Raw genomic sequence first — 20,036 nt, 5'->3', positions numbered from 1 at the left:
AAGCAGTTCAGGACTCCAGGCACCTCACAGGCTCAGCCTCATAAAAGAAATGAAGCAGGAAGCTGAAAGTAGGAAGGATTCATTGCTGCTGAATTAAGGGCTGAATGAACAAATTTCACTGAGAGCCACTCAAGTAATGGAACCAACCTGGAGCCCTCATAACAGGCTGTGGCCTCAGCCATGGTGTATCCTTGATTGGCTAATTACGGGCATAGGTCTGTGGGTGGGTGTGGAAGAAGCAGAGATTTAATGAGAGGGTACTGCAGGGCCTCCCCTCCACATCATGACAATTCTAGCATTGGGAGGCTCAGAAGAAAAATGATGAGACTGGTTTCTGAATGATGGATTGAAAGAGTCAGCAAAATCCATCCTTGTAAGTGGCTTAAAATCCCACCCTTTAAATGCATGCAAGTAGGAGTGTTTCTGTCTCCAAGCGTGTGGGGCATGTCAGCTCCTCTACATACGAGAAGCTGGAATTTCCCCAAACAAATTTGGGTCAGGGAAGCTACTTGTGCAGTAGAAAGTTGAGCCCCCCCTAACCACACCCTTCTGCTTGCTACTCTCTGACACAAAAAGGTATAAATTGAATGTTTTGTGGGTTTTGGCTCCACCTGGTGCTTTTAATTTGCAAACTGATTTTGTCAGTTCTGCATGACTGGTCTCAGAGCATCTGCTCTCTGTAAATGTGTGTGCGATGCTGCCTTAAATGACACCTTTTGGGATCTGTGTGATGTCACAATCCTTGAGTTTCCTGCACAACCTCTGCTAATCACAATAGCTATTTTCCTTTGAGTGTTTTGCTTCCACTTAACGGATACCAATACAAATGGTCCCAAGCCCCAAAACTGTGTTTTAATTTTGAACCTCTCCCCACCCTTATGCAAAGGTATTTTGGGTTCAGCTGGAAATCCCAGCCTGGTTCTGAGTTATGCAAACACTTAGCTGTGCAAAAAAGGGGAGTTTTCAACACCGATGCTCTAGTTAAGCCATGTTGTAAAGGCAAGGCTGGCCACAAAATTCTGACTCAAAATCAAGTTCCCCACCAACCTATCCCCAAATCTTGGGGCTATTTGAACCCACAGTTTTGGCTCAGCCCTTTCTCCAGATACTAATGCTGAATATTTTTTAATTGTGATAAAACACTTAGGTTTTGTCTCAGCACTGCAGCAATTCTCAATATAAGCTTGATGAATAGAAATGAAATGTCACTGTATAGCTGGTACTTGTGGGCATATTTAAAAAATATGGCTTCCTCAAGTGACAGGAAGGATGTTGCTCTTGGCTCCTGAGGCTGCTGCTTCTAGGGAGGCTGTCACAGCCACATAATGAACCAATTCAGCTCCTGTTCCTTCCTTTCCCCAACCCCAAAGCAGCAAAGTCCTGGCAGGGTTTCACAAAACTAGGTGGGGGTGTTGTTCAAGACAGCTTATTGGGGAGAAAAGGCTTGGAGTGTAAAGACAGTAAGCAAGCAATGATACTATGATCTTTCCACAATTTATCACCTGCTACTTTCAAAGGTAATTCTCCCATGCCAAACCATTTCTGAGGGTACCTGGAAATTTCATAACAAGACGGAAATAGCTCACTGGATCTATAGGCCCTACCTGGAAGACAGACTTTGCTTCCAATGGAGATCAATACATGATGCTTCTGAGAATGGTTAAGCCTTTGAGTAAAGCTATGCATGAAGCATGGTCAGAACAATATTGGAAGGTCCTTCCTGATCCCTGTGCTGATCAGTTACTCATATTAATAGACCCCAAGGCCAGAAGGAATCACTATGATAATCTAAGTCTGACCTCCTGTATGCTACAGACCATAAAACAGCCCCAGAGCTGAGCCATTGGAAAAACATCCACACTTCATTTTAAAATTGTCAGTGATGGAGAATCCACCATGACTCTTAGCAAATTGTTCCAATGGGCATCTACCAACACAGTTAAACATTTCCAGTCATGGCTCATGTTATACTTTTCTATGTTAGACTAAAGAGCCCAATATTAAATATTTGTTCTCTATGTAATGCTTACAGCCTGTAGCCAAGTCACCCCTTAATCTTCTTTGTTAAGCTAAGTAGATTGATCTTCTTGATTTTCTAATCTCTTAATCATTCTTGTGGTTCTTATCCAAACTCTCTCCAATGTTTCAGCATCCTTCTGTGAGCATCAGAACAGGGCACAGTATTCCAGCAGCTGTGGTAGTATTTCTCCTACTCGTGAGTCCCCTATTTACACATTGCAAGTTCATATTAAAGTTTTTGGCTATAGCATCACACTGGGAGCTCATGTACAAGTGATCATCCACTATGATCCCCAAAACGTTTCCAGAGTCACGGCTTCCCAAAGTGGAGTCCCCTACCCTGTAAGTATGGCCTACATTCTTTATTCCCAGATGTACACATCTACACTACGCTGTATTAAAACACAGTGTTTGCTTGTGCTAAGTTTTCCAAATGATTCAGATGGCTATGAATCTGTCCTCTTCATTATTTTTCACTCCCCAAATTTTTGCATCATCTGCAAACTTTATCAGTGATGATTTTGTTTTCTTTCATTGTGTCATTGATACAAATGGTAAATAGCCAGTTCTGATTCTTGCCCCTGCTGGAAACACATCTTTCTAATGATGATTCCCCATTTTCAAATATATTTTGGCACAGATTACTTTGCTGGTTTTTAATCCATTTAATGTGTTCATTTTATATTGGACTAGCTTTTTAAATCAAAATGTCACACTGTTCTGAACAATAAAATATGATTACCTATATCTTGGCTTGCACAGTGCAAGTAGCCTTGGATATCCATCCTTGCTGAAAGCCCTGCTACCACATTTGTCTTGACATCCTGCAGCACTGAGTTCTGCAGGTCAACTATGCACTTCCTGGAGAAATATTTTATTGGTTCTTTAAATGCAACTGCCCTTTAATTTTATTGCATGGTCACTTGTTCTTATATTGTAGAAAAGGGTAAAATGGAGGGAACAACGAGGCCTTACAAAATCATATTATGTATAACATGCCTGTATAGTTTATGGGTAATCTTTGCATAACAATAAAAACTTGCAAGCAAAAGGCACCAAAAGGCAGCGACCAAGATTTTCAGAAATGCTTAGTCATTTGGGATGGCTCCAGTTTTGGGTGCCCTGCTTTTAGAAAGTGCTGAGAACCTGTCCTCTGAAACTCTGGTCCCTTTGAGGGATCTCAAGTTTAATATACAAAAATGGAGACATCCAATTTCACTAGCCTCTTAAATCTCTTGGACAGCATATTTTAATTGGACTAAAGGAAATGCCTCTTATGGTAATGTAATTAATCAGCATAACTTTGCCACAGAATAAGACTAAGGCAAGTACCTAAATAAAATTAATGTAATGATTAGCTATTCCCATTATCAAGAATATTCTCTACACAACAGGGACTACAGGGGCAGAGCTATGGCACAATAGCTATGCCAGCATAATCTCAGCGTGTAGATGCACATAACAGCAATGGAAGGCGTTTCTCCATCCACGTCCTTGAATGTGTACCTGTCAGCATTCTTCTGTCAACGTAGTTGTTTCTAAATTGGGGTTAGATCAGCATCGCTACAGTGCTTAGTGCCATTCTCAAGCCTGGTCTACACTTGACAGTGAAAAATCCATACCCTGTTAGAAGATTCAAAGTACAAATACTTCCCATGAGGAAGTATTGGCCAGATGCATTATGGGTATTATTTTCTTGTTTGCCTCGGAAGCAACTGTCATTGCTCATGTTGGAGGCAGTAGGATACCACACCAAAAGGACCATTAGCTTGATCTGCTGTGATAGATCTTCTGTTTCTAATTAGATCTTGGGAGCTCATATACATTTATGGCCTTTTCCAGGAACCCTGTGGAAATATAACTGATGATTTTCAATTTTGTCTACACTCATGTTCACTACTATTCTTCCCATCTCATTTTTAGTTAGGGGCAGAGAGTTGTGTAGGAGAGTTTTGGTTTTGGTTTTTTTTTGTGGGGGCAGGGGATTGGTTTGTTTTTGACACTCAAGAAATATTTTCTTATGCTTCTCACAGCTCTTTCTCTGCAAACACAAAGTGCTGTGCCCTATGGTACATTTGTGCACTTCAAAACTGATAGATGAGGGATGCTAATGGAATATAAACTATCAAATTAAAAACTTTCATATTAAGAATGCCAACAGTGTTTGTTGTACCTGTGAATTTCAGATGGTGCTTGCAATTTCTTCTCGCTCTTTAATGTGATGCAATATTCACAGTTTCATCTGTCACTTTTTGAGGAATGGGGAATGTATAGTTTTAGCCAGGAGTTCCAGAATTACCAGAAATTGTGCATCACTTGAGCTCCAAGTAGCTTAATTATGCAGTCTGTAAAAACTGCTCGATGATTATACTCTGCTTAAAAACCAGATTCTTTTCTCCTCGGCAATGATAGATTTACACCACTATAACCCTTCAGCGGGTGCTTTTGCTCCACTGTCACAGAAAGCAGAATTTGACCCCAACTGCTAAATAAAAGTGAGTGAGCTGATGCTGGTATTTATCAGAGTTTCTCTCTGCTCCTCTTACCCTCTCTACATTCTTCAGCTGTGGCATCTACTTCACTTTCTGGTAATTTAGATCACCGTGTAAATGCTGCAAAAAATGTCATAAAGATTAGAGGCCTTATTCTGATTCCACATACCCACCATATGATTCTCTGAGTGTAACAGGGCCTGCTCTGCCAAACAGCTGGTCACCTCAGAGCTGCAAACCATTCACTAACATGAGCAATAGACAGAGCCCTGATATGTGCCATGAAAATAGTGAATTGAAGAGATAGCTGAGCGGAAATGGAGCAGGTTAGTAATGGAGAAGGGAAAAAGTCTGAGGCTATGTCTATACTGCTGGCCTTGCTGGTAGAGCCTATGCAAATAAAGCACAGATTAGCATTTTGCCATGCTTCATTTGCATAATTTCTTCAAACCGTTTTTGCGCACGAGGGTTTTATGCAAAAACAAGCAGTGTGAACAGTGAATGGCAAAACCCCCATTTTGCGCAAGATCCTTATGCCTCTCCCAGAAACCCTGCTTGTTTTTGTGCAAAAACCCCTTGCAAATGAAGGGCGGCAAAATGCTAATCTGTGCTTCATTAGCGAAGAGGCTCTGCCGCTAAAACCGTCAGTGTAGACATAGCCTGATTGTATTCCAGTCTCTCTGGGTTGCATTCTCCTGTCACTGAATGCTGTCTCTTCATTGTAAATCCAATGAAGTCAACAGATTTACAAGAGATACTGAATTGATGCGAGAGTAAAATCAAGCCTTCTAGGCCTAATTCTCAGGAGGTGTCAATTGGCATAGCTCCATTGCTTTCAGAGGAATAATGCTGATTTACACCAGCCAAGGATCTGGTCCTAAATAACTGTTTTCCTTTAATGTGAAGGCTTCTTCATTTGCAAGAGGCTGGTTGGAGTAAGCGGTAGGTTCTAAGGCAGTGGTCAGTTACACCTGCAACAAACACAAAGCAAATGTCTAAAACTATGCAGCGATGAACAGGTGTGCAATGACATTTTTAAATCCCTCTTTGAGTGAGCTAGTCAGTGGCAAGGGGGAAGGAGCTGGAACATGTTTGCTTGATAATTTCTCTGCTCTTTCACTCTCCCACTTCAAAACACTGCACATTTCACTAATCAGGTTTTAGGCTGGATGCTGCTTGCCTGCCAAAACGTAAAAGTGAGGAAATAATAATAAAGTATCTATTTCAATAAAACCATTTACAAAAGTGAGTTGCAGGCAAAATAATGGTTGGTAGGGACACTGTCTCTCAGAGAAGGTTCCAGATATTAGATTACTAAGGATTCCATCCTGGGCAGAGAGGGTAAATATGTTAGCAATATGAGGGTGGCTTTAGGCAGTTATTCCTCCAGCTGTCGCAAGTGAGGGTAATGCAATTTGGTGCAGCTAACTGTAAGATTAATGAAACTGTTCAAGTATTTAATCCTATAAAGGCATTACATGAAATGCTGACAGCAGCCTGCATGCATTCCAGACTGCCATGTTTTGTTGTCCAGTGAAGGGGCGGGGGAGAGGGAGGGATTTTGTGAAGATATTTATGGATACTCATGGGGAAAGTCTGTTATTTTTATATGTCTCCCATTTTGTCATCGCACCCTTATGGGAGCCAGTGCTGCAGGGAGACATTGAGCCTGAGGTGTTGGGGCTGGCTTTTTTAAAAAAAGGGCCTGGATAAATATATTGCGTTACTTTCACTGGCAGATAGGTAAACTAAAAAAATTAGAGTAGTGCTGCAACATGATCAGACGGAGGGGTGGGTCAGGAAAAAACTTTTGCCCCATTTCACTATTAGCCAGATGCATTGTGGGAATGGGAGCATTGCAACTTTTCTGAAGCATGAGGCTTTGACATACATCTCCTTGTGGTGACCAATTGACTAAACAGATTTCACCCACTGTGACTTTAGGCACCCCAGTATTCACCCTCTATCTGCTGTTGCACTACTATTAGTATATTAGCCAATTAGCTCGTCATAAAATGGAATTTTCAGGTCTCTCCTCCACATCGGTCTTCTCTCCAGAGCCTCCGGTCTCTCGCTCTGTCTCTCTCTCTCTCTCTCTCCTTCACCTCCTCCCTCTCCCTCTCAGCTCTCCTCTACCTCCTGCCTTTCCCTCTGTCTCTCTCTCTCTTTCTCTTCTCCTCCCCCTCCTGCCTCTCACTTGGGGGACCGCGGAGCCCAAACAGCCGTTTCGGCTCCGCGCTCCCAGTGCTGCATGGGGAGCATGGAGCCCAAACGGTCGCTTGCTCAACTTGTTCTCCCGCGGCGGCCCAGCTGAGCAGTGTAGAAGTCAGCCGAGCGCCATGGCAGGAGGCAACAGTGCCGCCCAGAGGGAACAGCCAGTACTTCAGTGTTAGAGTCACAGACATTGGGCTACTATATTGGTATACAATCTGCATTGTGAGGTATCATCTGAAAGCTAACAACATGCCAGGTGTTAATACCATTGTAAAACACATGTTAGCGCATTATAAGTGAAGTTATATACTCCCACATTATGCTGTTGTGAGAACATGGTTAAGACCAGAGAACCTAGCCTGAAGTTGAAGTAGCTTAACTCAGCTGCTGTCTACACAGCAGGAAGTCGACGGAAGAACACTCTCTCTTCAACTTCCCTTACTCCTTGTGAAATGAGGGTTACAGAAGTCAGAGTAAGAAGCCTGTGATTTTGAAATAAGGGGCTTGCTGTGTAGATGTGCACTCCGTTATTTCTTATGGGTTTCCGGGGTCAGAATTCTGAACCAAAGCTTCATAGCCACAGGGTACCCCAGCAGACTGTATTTGAGTCCCATAGTGGCCTGTACGAAACCCAAAACATCACATCTATGTGGTAGAGCCCTCTTGTATGTGTGCCTCATGTGTAATAATAGCAATATTTAGTATTGCTTCAGCACTGTATTAACATTCACTTATTAATGTCTGACCCTCCTAGAGTGTGTTGTGGGTGCTGTCCTCATTTTATAGATGAGACACAGAGGTGAAGGGACTAGCCTCAAGCTATTCAACAGATCAGCTGTAAAGCTGAGACTAGGACTCAGGTCTTCCTGCTGTCTAACCTTTTGGTCACGCCTCCAAAATAGCCTAGCAAAAGTAGTTGGATGATCATCATTGCTGTTCATAGAATATTTTGGATGAAAACATTTTCCTTTCTTAATGGAAAAAACTGAAAAATGTTCAGTTTTTGAAAACCAAGAATTGTATGGTTTGGGAGTTTTCAGATTTTTCCTTTCTCTCCTTCCCTCAACCCATCATTTCTCCTGACAAATGGAAAAAAGAAAAAGGAGGAAGAAATGGGAAAAGTTTGGTTTTCTAGTTCTTGTTTTTTCATCAAAACATTTAAGACACCCGTTTTTCAGTACAAACTTTCATTTAGAAGAAAAGGCCATTTTGCATCAAAAACATTTTGGAATGAAAAATGTCAGCCAGCTCTACTCGTAACATTATACAACAGAATTATGGCAGCTTTCTTTCTTATTTTACTTACCTTGTCTGTCTTGTAGAAATGCAAGCTCCCCTGGACTGGTTTACTTATGTAGCTGCACCCTGACCTGAATTCAAGAATGAGCTGGAGAGTCCTATGTTTTGAGCCTATTTATTCTTGATCCTTTCTACTGTGGTAATGATGTTTACTTTGTGATATAGACACCTGGCTAGGAACTTGACAAAGGCCTTCCTCAATCCATTTCACACAGGCCACTAAACAGCCATCAGACCAGAATTTATTGTATTTTCCCTACCATCCACAACAACCTGAAGATTTAGAATTGAACCACTCAGCCATTGTAGACCATCACTTATACCCTACACATAGCAAAGGCCTCAGGGAACCACCGAGGATGGAAAAAATAGCCAAAGAAAAGGTGACTCTGGGGAGTACCATAGGCCTTTTAATGACTCCAGTTAATAGATGCAGAAAGACAAACAGAGAGGGGCAGAGCTCTATGATAAACTCATCACTCCTGGCATTGCAGTTAGGAAATCCTTTTCAGTAATGGGTTTAACTGTGACTGTTCATCTTTATTAGCCTCTCTTACTTTGCAGTGGATCAACACACAACACTGAAAAACCTCCTGTGTTTTTCTTCTGCTTCAGACAGGTTGAGTTGGGAAGCTGACTGGTGTGTAGCAGGAATAGATCAGTGTGTGCCTGAGATTGGTCAGTTCCCTTGGTATGTCTTGTGGAGGATTAGGTAGGTCTGCTCTACTTCCCTTCTGGGGAGCTGACATATGTAGACTAAGAGGCACTCCCTGCCCTTATCAGCTGGCAGTCTAAAGAGATAAGACAGTTAAAGGGTGTAAGGGGGGATATTAATGTTTAGATGGGGAACCTGCTGGTTAAGTGACTTGCACAGGAAGTCTGTGGAAAAGCCAGGAACTGAACCCACAGCTCTAGAGTCCCATTTCGTGTCAGCACAAGCAATCAAAGAAAATGCTTCACCCTCAAAAGGTTCAGTGCAAATCTACACTATCACTTACATTGATCTAAATTATGGCACTGAGGAGTGTGAGAAAAAGACACCCCTCAGCAACACAAGTTACAGCAGCCAAAAGCCATCTCCCACCAACATAGCTTTTACTTCCCATAAAGTTAGAGTAATTACATTGATGGGAGAGCACTGTCCTGTCAGCATACAGTATCTTCACCAGATGTGCAACAGAGGTGCAGCTGTACTGATATAGTGCAGCTAGGGTAGACCTGCCCTCACAGTGCTGTTCAGACAATAAGATTGAGGTCAGACAGAGAAGAGCACAATTTGATTCAAGGAGGCTTTGGGCCCAAGTACAAAGCTGAGTGTTTTATTTGCTTGTTTATTTAATGCTGTGTCTACATACACCACTGGGTATTAACATAACTAAGTACCTATGTGCATGCACAAATAATGGTGACTGCATGTGTCTCTATCCTTATACACACTGGGGACCACAGCTGAAAGCAAAGCAAAGCAAAAGAGGAAGACAGGGAAGGGTGTGGAGGATGGGATGATCATGGAGTAGAAAAGGAAATTTAGCACCAGAGCTAGAGCAATGTGAATGATTATTCCCAGCTATTTCAACAGCCGGGAAAACAATTCAATACTGTCTAAAACCACACTTTATCTAAAGTGGGTTGTTATAGTCTGGCCCAGCAAAGCTCCTTTCCATGAAATGCATTCTTTTCTTTCACTGGGGAGGAGAAGAGGTGTGACAGGGTGACCTACTCACCACTGGATTGCACCACCTACTGGCAGTGATAGGGCTTAGCTCTGCCAAGCCAACACCCCTTCCAGCAGTTACACTCCTGTTCTCCCATATTCCATGAACTCCAGTCAGGCCACCACATGCTTTCCCTAGTCCCTTCTTCCCAGAACTCTCAGGCAGTCTTCCCTTTCACCATCCCATGGTGCCATTCCCTCAGAGACTAGTAAGGAAACACAGGCCTGCCCTCCCTTCTGGGCTCCAGCTCAGGAACCCTCTAGCCAGCAGCCCAGGTCTGTTCCCTCCTGAATCCTGCTGCTTTTCCTGGAACCCCTGCCACCTTCTTTGGGGCCTGCCAGCCCAAACACCGTCCTTCCAGGGAGTGACTGTTGGCTCTGTAGCACACCTTCCTCCAGGAAGCAACTATAAACTAATGCTCTGCAACCCCCTGGGCTGTTGCCAGCCTCCTGGCTTTATATAAGTTCCTAGTGCTCCTTCACAGGTGAGCTTCCCTCTAATTAACTGCCTCCAGCCTAAATCTCCCCAGTCCCTTTTGCAGCCTAATTGGCTGATTGGGCTCACCTGGCCTAATTCCACTTTTGCAAGGGTAGGGCACGGTGTACACTCCATGATAGGGGGCAAGAGGACTGTTTGTGCTACTGCCCTGTTAAATCTTGCATACTTTCAGGCTATGTCTACACTACGAGTTTTCTCAGCAAAATATATGCTAATGAGGGACTCATTTGCATGAGTTGTGATCTCATTTGCATATTTTCTTTCAATCCACTTTGCCTGGGGGTTTTTACGCAAAAACAAGCAGTGTGGATGTTTTTTTGTGCAAAAACCCCTTTTCCCGCCAGATCGGTAAACCTCCTTTTTTGGGGCATAAGGATCTGGCGGGAAAGGGGTCTTTTGTGCAAAAAGAAAACATCCACATGACTTCCCCTCCCCTGCAAAAACAGTGTGCCTAAAATATTAAAATGAGGCACAGATATGTGCTAATCTGCACCTCATTTGCATACTCACTGCCGGCAAAACTGGCAGTGTAGTTGTAGCCTCAGAGTCCCTAGTGCTCAAAGAATCTCCTGAACTTGTTGTCTCCTTCCCCACAGACAACAGAGTTACTACATAAATTGCAGAAACAAAATACAGGACTATGTAGCACTTTAAAGACTAACAAGATGGTTTATTAAGTGATGAGCTTTCGTGGGCCAGACCCACTTGATCTGAGGAAGTGTGTCTGGCCCACGAAAGCTCATTACCTAATAAACCATCTTGTTAGTCTTTAAAGTGCTACATAGTCCTGTATTTTGTTTCAGCTACACCAGACTAACACGGCTACATTTCTATCACTATTCTACATAAATTGCATGCTCTCTGATTCTTGAATCTCATTCTTCCTACTCTGAAAAATTGGAAGAAGCATTTGGATTTTGTGAGACCTTAGGAGGATTGAATCCCCAAGCCTCTGATGGGTGTTGATGGTGTTCTGTGTTTCAAACTTTTTGAGCCTGTAAGACTGGCTGCATTGTACATCCACGTCTCACTAGAGCGGGGCAAAATATTTTCAACAGTCTGTTCGTGTAGCAAAAAGGGCAGATTCGGGACAACCAAAACTTGTTGCAAATTTTGTCAATTTTACCAAATTGTTTTGGTTGAAACAAAACTTTTAAAAAATACAACCAGAATGATTCATTTCAATACTTTCAAAACAGAGCATTACAATGTTTTTGCTTTGAGATGACTTTTTGTTTTGAAATAGTCTTCAGTTTTATGTTTTTAAGTTAGAAAAATTATCAAAACCTAAATGATCCTTTAACTCAAAATGTTTTGGGTTTTTTGGGGGGAGGGTGGAGAGGGGAGAGTGTGGCTAATTTTGTTTTGTTCTGTTTTTGCTGCTATTTGGACTTATCAGTGAATCAAAAAATATCTGCTATTCACACAGCTCTATTATTCAGCCTGGCTTACACACTAGCCAACAACTACAACACTATATTGTTTCTCTGTGTCCTTTTAACAAATAGCAGCAGAGAGTGAGTTACAGTTCAAAGGGTTTCAGGTCTCTGGAGGGAAGGAGACCTAATGATACTGCTGCCTGCTTAATCTCTCTGAAATCCCCTGAGACACAGCCCTGAAAGGTGTGTGTGTGTAGAGGGGCAGTGGAGCATCACACAGACCTGGGAAAGGCAACACAAAAGAGAAGAGCAAGGGGAAGCATAGAAAGAGGGAAAGAAAGGAAAGATAAGTTCCAAATCAGATTTATTCAGCTTTGGCTAGAATGGAATAATGAGCATAATGGGGAAAGCGAGGGCCCAGCTCTGATTCTTCCACACAGCATTACTGCTCTGGGCAGGTGAACAGGGTCTAGCTATCTTGGTTGGAGACTGAGACTGGACTCCCCAGACTGTGGTTCAAATCCAGCCCATATCTATAATGGTCAAAAAAATAAAGTTAAAGCAAACATGATCATCTGATTGCTATGGGGGCTATGTGAAAAGAGTAGGAAGGACTCATTATGCACTTTAGAATGCAGCTGCTTGTTTATTAAGCAGGACATCTCTCTAGGGCATGGAACACCAGTGCTCCAGAATCTGCATTGGCTGCCCATTGGTCTTTGGAGGGGGGTTACAGTGTTGATTATGTTGTATGAAGTCCTAACTGATCTGTGACCTGTCTCCCCTCTCTCCCCAGACCATACTGCCAAAGCTGTGGTCAGAAAAAGCACTTCAGCTAAATCCCCCTTGGTTATACAAAAGAGGATGTGGCTGGCGGGATGGTTTCTGTTAGAGCTTCAGGACTCCAGAAATTGCTTCCTATACCCCTTGATCCAAAGCAACCCAAATCCAGTGACCTTCAAGCATTCTGCAGAAACAGCTGTTTGATCAGGTTTTTGGAGGATGCTGGGGGCATGCTTCTCAGAACCATGAAGGGATGGATGGTAAGAAGTCTCTCCATTCCTGTTGAAATGATCACTTTAAATGCCACTGGGATTTCATTGTATTATGGTGATGTGGTAGGTCACCTACAACCTTGGATAGAAGCAGTCTTTTCATTCCCCCACTACAAAAAGGATGTGGACGCAATGGAGAGGGTCCAGCGGAAGGCAACCAAAATGATTAGGGGGCTGGAGCATATGACTTATGAGGAGAGGCTGAGGGACTTGGGTCTGTTTAGTCTGCAGAAGCGAAGAGTGAGGGGGGATTTGATAGCAGCCTTCAACTTCCTGAAGGGAGGTTCCAAAGAGGATGGAGAGAGGCTGTTCTCAGTAGTGACAGATGGCAGAACAAGGAGCAATGGTCTCAAGTTGTGGAGGGAGAGGTCCAGGTTGGATATTAGGAAAAACTATTTCACTAGGAGGGTGGTGAAGCACTGGAACGGGTTACCTAGGGAAGTAGTGGAGTCTCCATCCCTAGAGGTGTTTAAGTCTTGGCTTGACAAAGCCCTGGCTGGGTTGATTTAGTTGGAACTGGTCCTGCCTAGAGCAGGGGGCTGGACTTGATGACCTTCTGAGGTCTCTTCCAGTTCTATGATTCTATGATAATTTTAATTCTAAATGAATGAATAAATAAATGAAGGAGATGCCAAGGCCTTCCTGGGCCATGGAAAATGACTGGTCCCTGCCAAGAGTCAGTCACTGTAGGGCAGATAATGCACAGTAAGAAGAAGTGAGGAGCTCATATACTGTTCCTGTTCTCTGGTTTTAAAGAGGATATCATCGTTCTGGAGGCATCCACTGGAACTAGAATGCAATGAGAAATGTCTGGTGGCTTTCTTTAAGCATAATAAAGAATGTCATAATGAATATCTATGACAGAATGCTACAGTATGGATAAAAAAACTCTCTAGAAATGTTAGCATTTCCTATTATATTGAATGTGGTTTTAGAACTCAACAGGTTTTCATCCCCATTATATTCAGTAGCATTTAGGTGCCAGATTGTCCATTATTCCACATTCTGGGGGTGCCAAACACCAAATTCACACATGCAGATGAGTATATTAGAGTTAAGCCTTTTTCTTACACACACGTACATTTCTTCAACACCTATAAAGACCCACATAGGCACAGACTACAAAGCTGAATTTTAGTAGTTTCCATCATTTGGGTACAGAAGGGAGCACTGAACAGCGGACTGGGGGGTAGGAGGAGGTGTGGGGTTTGGGAGAGACTTTGGGTGCAGTAGGAGGTTGAGGTGCATGAGGGAGTGCCAGATGCAGGCTGTGGCCGGGAGGCACTTGCCACAGGTGGCTTCCAGCCAGTGGACCAGCAGGGTGCTCAGGCAAGTTGCCTACAAACCACCGCCCCACATGCCATTCCAAGGTTTCCAGCCAAGGGGAGCGGTAAAGATGGTGTTGGGGGAGGGGCAGTGCATGGAGACCCACTGCCCCTTTCCTTCCAAGAGGTACACACAGAGACATACTTGCCCCAGCAGCTGGCCGCTTTAGGTGGTGTGTGGAGCTACAGCAGACAGGTAGCCTACCTGCATGCCCTGCTGGGCCAAGGGACATTAGTGGCCCAGAGGGCCATGATGGGCCAAATCCAAATGTTTGGAGGGCCAGATCTGGAGCATGGGCCATATTTTACTCACTCCTGTTCTGGCATTTCTGTATTTTTGTCTGTTGGGAGTAACTGAGAGGGAGCTAGCTAGGGAAATAACCACATGCAAGTACTTTGAAGATTATCATCCCCAAAAGAGGAATCATTTAACGTGGCTCATGGAGCAGGCAAGTGTGTTCAATGGGGTGAGATTGAGCAAAGGAAAAATGTGCTACGAGGGAGATCTGTTTGACCATGGAATAGTTTCCCACCAGAGCAGTGGAAGCCCCGTTACTTTGAGCCTTGGATGCTTCAAAAGCACTGAAGATTGTACGCTAGGGAGAGATCAAGCACTGACCGCTGGGGTGTGGTGGGGTGGAAACAGTGACTGTTTCTCATGTTCCCATCAGGAAATACTGCTCTTCAGGCTGAGGACCAAATGGCTCTCTGGGCTGGAATAAGTATGTATGGAGGGCTGTAGGATCTCCAAGAATGGAAATTGCTTTGTACTCTTCCTGGGTAGTTTCCCTCTGGGTCTCACCTACCATTAACTCCTCCTAAAGACCTCTTCTGGGTGTTTGCACAGTGCAGAGGCACAGTGTGAAAAAGTGAAGCCAGCCTCTGTCACCCTTAGCTTTTACTTCAGGGGTTGGCAGAAGGACACTACTTACATCCTCCCCATCCATCCTGCCCCAAGAAGCTTTGCAGGGTGTGGTGACTCCAGTATCTCAGAAGGAGCATTCCTAGTGGGATGGATCAAGGGGGATTATTTCCTTCCTGCCCAGAGAGGTTGGTGGTGTTACTTGCACAAATTTCCTATCCCTTCCACACTGTAGGGACACACACCTTTACCCAGTTCCTAGGGTTCAAGGTACAACCGTGTTAATTTACACACCCACCCTTACCCAATTCCTAGGGCTCAGGGCACAACTTCCTGCGGGTTTTCGAGGATCTTTAGCCACTGAAAGCCTCACGCAATCATATTCTTATCCTCTATCTATTGACAATTCCCAAACAAGCAGAATACACATGCTAAGCACACAGTATCATGCTCACCAATCCTGATAAAGGCAGGCAGACTTCCCCTGTTGGCCAGGCAAAATCAGTCTCTCTGAATCTTCGCTGATGCATGTCATGGTCATGCATGAGAATCCTGGCATCTCTGGTCTTAGGCTGTGTCTTGGAGGTGAATAGTTCTTCCAGGTCTTCCCCCTTTTTCTTGGTGTTTCTTGTTTTCCCTTTGGTCTTCTTCCAGCCTTTTGCTTCTTTCCTTCCACTTCTATTAGTTTTTGGACCCCAGCTTATATAGTGAAACCTGAATCCTGTTTAGCTATATCTTAACCAAATATTTTAGTATAATTTTACTGACCAATCATAACAAAATTACCTAACCAATCATACCCTACCACCTTCATTGATTTACACCTAGCAAAATTAATTATACTACAGACAGAAATAGTAACAAACCAGACAGAGATCATATAAACAATAGAAAAGTGAGGATTCTTAACCATAGAGTGCAGATTCCACAACCTCAGCTATTGATAAGCAGTTTCTTGCCAGACAGAATGGGGTAACTTAAGTTTTCTTTACCCATCTTGAAATCTGTTTCTTTATCTGGTGACAGTGGAAGAGCTATCAGGACAAAATCCCCTTCTTACAACCGGATGTGACACTATTTTAATACAATTTAGATGGAATGTGAGTATGTGACTTTAGGTCTTACAGCTAATGGCTACTGCCCTTCAGTTTGCCTGCAAAGGAAAGCTTTGGTTCAGGCCTACCCACAGGCCTTCCAACATGGCTACAGAAAAACCATATTGTTACAGTGGGAGGACTCAAGTCTCTATGAGTGAAGGAAACTGTGTGTTGATATTTCTTGAATCAGGGTGTTCCCTTGAGATCCCACCCTGACCTCCATGACCCTGATGGCCATGCATAGTGGAGTCAGCACAATTCACTATGGGTATGTCTACACTACCCTCCTAGTTCGAACTAGCGGGGTAATGTAGGCATACCGCACTTGCAAATGAAGCCCGTGATTTGAATTTCCCAGGCTTCATTTGCATAAGCGGGGAGCCGCCATTTTTAAAACCCCGCTGGTTCGAACCCCGTGCAGCGCGGCTACACGGGGCACAAACTAGGTAGTTTGAACTAGGCTTCCTAGTTCGAACTACTGTTCCTCCTCATTTCACGAGGAGTAACGGTAGCTCGAACTAGGAAGCCTAGTTCGAACTACCTAGTTCGTGCCCCGTGTAGCCGCGCTGCACGGGGTTCGAACCAGCGGGGTTTTAAAAATGGCGGCTCCCTGCTTATGCAAATGAAGCCCGGGAAATTCAAATCCCGGGCTTCATTTGCAAGTGCGGTATGCCTACATTACCCCGCTAGTTCGAACTAGCGGGGTAGTGTAGACATACCCTAAGTGTAGAGGGGAAGGATGCAGGTGTAGGCAGTTAGGAGGGAAAGGCTATGGGCGGTTAAACCGAGGTGCTTTGTGTACTCACACCTAGGGTATGTCTACACTACATGGCTCTGTTAATGGAGCCATGTAGATGAGCTTTGTAGACATAGCAAAATGAAGCAGCGATTTAAATAATCGCCGCTTTATTTACATCAAAATGGCTGCCACACTGTGCCGATCAGCTGTTTGTCAGCACAGCGCGGTAGTCTGGATGCTCCGCGGTCAACATCAAAAGCCTTTGTCGACCTCCACGTTATGCCTCGTGGGATGAGGTTTACCGGGGTGGTCGACAAAGGCTTTTGATGTTGACCGCGGAGCATTCCGACTACCACGCTGTGCCGACAAACAACTGATCAGCACAGCGCGGCAGTCATTTTAATGTAAATGAAGCAGCGATTATTTAAATCGCCACTTCATTTTGCTATGTCTACAAAGTTCATCTACATGGCTCCGTCAATGGAGCCATGTAGTGTAGACATACCCCTAGGCTGCCTCAGTGTCTAAATCTGGATGGAGGGATCTCACCTTAAGCACCTGCTTTTAAAAATCTTGGCTGCTGAGTCCATTGAAATATCCCCGTTTTCAGATAGTTTCACTCTCAGGAAAATAAACCATCTCCAAATGATCAATTTCAGACATTATGGTTCCTGCCTGCAGAGGGAATTCCACCCTGGTGGATTGTTCATGGCACACCAGTAGAGGGCAACATTCCTGCACTTCAAACCCAGACCAGTTATAACGGAGGGGAGAGGGGTTGCAAGTGGGGAACATACAAGCTTGATTGTTATTAGCAGCAGTGGCCCCCACCTGCCATACAGCAAAATATGTGTGCAGCCCTTTGTAGTCTTTCCCTTGTTGCAGAAAGAGATAGTCAGAGGTTTATCAATCTCAGCTATTAAGCTTAATTTTTCTTTTTAATCCTCTTAGCCATGTTCATTAATTCAGCTTTAAATCATAAGCCTATTTATGTGAATATACATTTTTCATCAGCATTTCCCTATTCCTAATCTATCCTCTGTTTTCTTAAATGCTTTCCTACTCTACTTAAAAAACTCTTTCCCTTCCTAATGATTTCCATCATCCCTGCTTAGGTCTTTAACATTATTATTAGTTCCAGGAAGAATCTCTTGCCAGCTCCTTTCTAATAGGCTCTCCATTGTAAGCACTTCTGTAGACAGAGCCCATCAGTTTGAGAGGGGCTGTTGAACACACTTCCCCAGCCAACCCAGATTGCTCCCATCCTGTGCAGAGTATTAAAGTTATTAGTGTTATTTATTTGTACTGCAGTAGCACTTAGGAGCCTCGACCCCGGGTGAGGGCCCCAGCTGTGCCAGGCAGTGTGCAAGCCCCGAACAAAAAGACAATCTAAGTATCAGATGAGAGAAGTGGATGCAACAGGCGCGCTGCAGGAGCACAAGTAAACAATGAGACAGAATTCGTCAGTATAATGGGCAGTGGTCTCAGCACACCAGCTGCCTAAGCATTGTTGAAGCTTTTGTTGGTCCCACAGCAGAGGAGTGCATTAAAGAGGGATATGAAGGAGAACAATGTGGAACTCTAATGCAGAGCTTAAATTCAGCCACAGCCACCTGGAGCAGAGCTCCAGTAAATATTTGCAAAACCACAGAAGTCCCTGTACTTCCGATGGGGCTGTAAATCCCCACCCCACCCCACCCCAGCCCACGAGTCATAGGGTATGTCTAGACTACATCCCTCTGTCGCCAGAGGGATGTAAATTAGACATACCGAAATTGCTCATGAAGCAAGGATTTAAATATCCCGCGCTTGATTAGAATAAAAATGGCCACCACTTTTTGCTGATGCAGCATTTTGCACAAGGCATAAGGGATCTGTGGGAAAAGGCTTTCCTTGTCGACTGATCCCCATCTAGACTGCCGCTTTTTGCCGGCAAAGTGCCGCGGTGGCAAAAAGTGGCGGCCATTTTTATTCTAATGAAGCACGGGATATTTAAATCCCTGCTTCATTAGCAATGTTGGTATGTCTAATTTACATCCCTCTGTCACCAGAGGGATGTAGTCTAGACATACCCATAGTGCCTCCTGTGCAGCTGGAGCCCTGAATGTGTCCTTCTCTGCAGGGCTGAAGCTCCCAGTCCCAGGGTCTCTTATCCCCATTGCAGGGCTGAAATTCTGAGCCCCAGCAGCACCTCCTTGAAGAGCTGAAGCCACAACATGCCCCACAGCTGAAGCCTGGAGCCCCAAATGGGAGGTGGGCTCCAAGAAATAGAATGTAAGCCCTGCCTTAATGGATGTGTAAGAGGCACTCCTTGCATGCAAATGCCAAGTCCGAGGGGTCATAAGAACGGCTGTACTGAGTCAAACCAAAGGTCCATCTAGCCCAGTAGCCTGTCTGCTGACAGTGGCCAGCACCAGGTGCCCCAGAGAGGGTGCACTGAAGACAATGATCAAGCGATTTATCTCCTGTCATCCTTCTCCAGCCTCTGACAAACGGGCCAGGGACACCACTTCTATGCCCTGGCTAATAGCCTTTTATGGACCTAACCTCCATGAAATTATCTAGCTTCTCTCTAAATTAGTCCTAGCCTTCACAGCCTCCTCTGGCAAGGAGTTCCACAGGTTGACGACATGCTGTGTGAAGAAGAACTTTCTTTTATTAGTTTTAAACCTGCTACCCATTAACTTTATTTGGTGTTCTTCTATTATGGGGACTAATAAATAACTTTTCTTTATTCGCCCTCTCCACACCACTCATGATTTTATATGCCTCTATCATATCCCCCCTCAGTCACCTCTTTTCTAAACTGAAAAGTCCCGGTCATTTTAACCTCTCTTCATATGGGACCTGTTCCAGCCCCCTAAGCATTTTAGCTGCCCTTTTCTGAACCCTTTCCAAGGCCAAAATATCTTTTTTGAGGTGAGGAGACCACATCTGTACACAGTATTCCATGGCCACAAGGCAAAGCTAGAGGTAACCATCTTGGCTCTAGTCTACACTAGGGAGTTCTTTTGAAATAATTCCCCTTATTTTGAAATAACAGAGCATCCACACTACCACACCCATTATTTCAAAATAACAGGTCGCTTATTTCAAAATCTACACTCCTGCTTTTCTTGAGGAAAAACACTAATTTCAAAATAGATATTTCAAAATAGCATTAGTGTGGATGCTCAGCTGCTGCTATGTCAAAATAATAGGCCTCCAGAGGCCTTTCACTGCTGCACTTGTAGCTGCTCTGGCCACATACCAGACAACTCCACTGCTCCCCATCTCCTGCAGAGTTTAAAGCTGCAGGCAGAAAGGAAAGGACTTGTGGCACCAGGAGAGCCCTGCTAGTCC

Source organism: Pelodiscus sinensis, chromosome 3, assembly GCF_052426305.1.
Source record: "Pelodiscus sinensis isolate ZL-2025 chromosome 3, ASM5242630v1, whole genome shotgun sequence".
In the NCBI taxonomy this organism is placed as follows: domain Eukaryota; kingdom Metazoa; phylum Chordata; order Testudines; family Trionychidae; genus Pelodiscus; species Pelodiscus sinensis.
Note: the sequence above shows the minus strand (reverse complement) of the source record.